Source organism: Octodon degus, unplaced genomic scaffold, assembly GCF_000260255.1.
Source record: "Octodon degus isolate 3935 unplaced genomic scaffold, OctDeg1.0 scaffold00269, whole genome shotgun sequence".
In the NCBI taxonomy this organism is placed as follows: domain Eukaryota; kingdom Metazoa; phylum Chordata; class Mammalia; order Rodentia; family Octodontidae; genus Octodon; species Octodon degus.
This window is the reverse complement of record NW_004524845.1, coordinates 126,766-128,065: the sequence shown is the minus strand read 5'-3', so window position 1 is coordinate 128,065 and position 1,300 is coordinate 126,766. Positions and strand designations below refer to the sequence as shown.

General features: G+C 48.8%; 1 pseudogene; it reads left to right on the top strand.

Annotated features, from left to right (window-relative positions):
• Positions 1 to 381: 381 nt before the first annotated feature.
• Positions 382 to 889, top strand: LOC101571193 (annotated as a pseudogene).
• Positions 890 to 1,300: the final 411 nt, after the last annotated feature.

Genomic DNA, 1,300 nt, shown 5'->3' with positions numbered 1-1,300 from the left:
TTCCCTTGCTAGTCTCCTATGCTGGAGCTGGGGGTGTCAGAGTGGCGGGGTGCTGGTAGCTGGAAGTGAGCTGTGTTCCCTCTTAGGAAACTGCAGAAGAATTCTCTGGCTCTTTTTAGTTGTCTGCTCAACTCTGTGCCCTGGCCACCAATGCTGGGGGAAAGGAAGAGTTAGTTTTTATTAGAGGCTGTTGTAATATGGGACAGAGAATGGTGCTTGGACTAGGGTGGTAGTGAAAATAGAATCAGATGAATTTGGGATGTATAATGGTTAGATAAAGCCATCAAATCCTGGTGGATTAGATATGGGGGGAGAAGAAAATAAAAGTCAAAACAAGATTTTGGCTTGAGCAACCAGGTATGAAAGTGACCTTTGTCCGTCGCCCTCTTTCTCTTCAACGAGGCGGCGGAGCGGCAGACGCAGACATGCAGATCTTTGTGAAGACCCTGACGGGCAAGACCATCACCCTCGAGGTTGAGCCCAGTGACACCATCGAGAATGTCAAAGCCAAAATCCAAGACAAGGAGGGCATCCCCCCTGACCAGCAGCGTCTGATATTTGCTGGCAAACAACTGGAGGATGGGCGGACCCTCTCTGACTACAACATCCAAAAAGAGTCCACCCTGCACCTGGTGCTTCGCCTGCGAGGTGGGATCATCGAGCCATCCCTGCGCCAGCTTGCCCAGAAGTACAACTGTGACAAGATGATCTGCCGCAAGTGTTATGCCTGCCTGCACCCCCGTGCTGTCAACTACCGCAAGAAGAAGTGTGGCCACACCAACAACCTGCGCCCCAAGAAGAAGGTCAAATAAAGCTCAGCCAGCCCCTCGTCCAGAAGGGCACCACCTGCCCAACGCCTGCAGCCTTGGGGCCTGAATAAAGTTTCCCTCCCTTGACTAGAGCAAAAAAAAAAAAAAAAAAAGAAAGTGACCTTTACTGAGATGGAGAAGACTTGAGACGCAGTATGGGAGTGTAAGGGTGGGTTGGTCATCAGTGATACTGTTTTACATGGTTAAGTGTTAGTTACCCGTGAGACGAGTAGAAATACAAAATAGAAAGCTGACCTATGCATTTAAAGCCATGGGATAAAATAAAATTAATTGGGCCGAGGATGAGAGAAAAAGGAAGGCTGATTTAAGCCTTACTTCCTTTGGTATTCAGAGAAAAAAATCAGCAAGACAGGACACCAGGGAGAAGAAGAACTGGGAGCATGTTCGCACTGTCCCAAGAGGACAGTCTTGTCATGGTTTGAGAACCCCTCGGAGTAGGCATCCAGCTGGCTCAGCTGTTTTCAAACAAA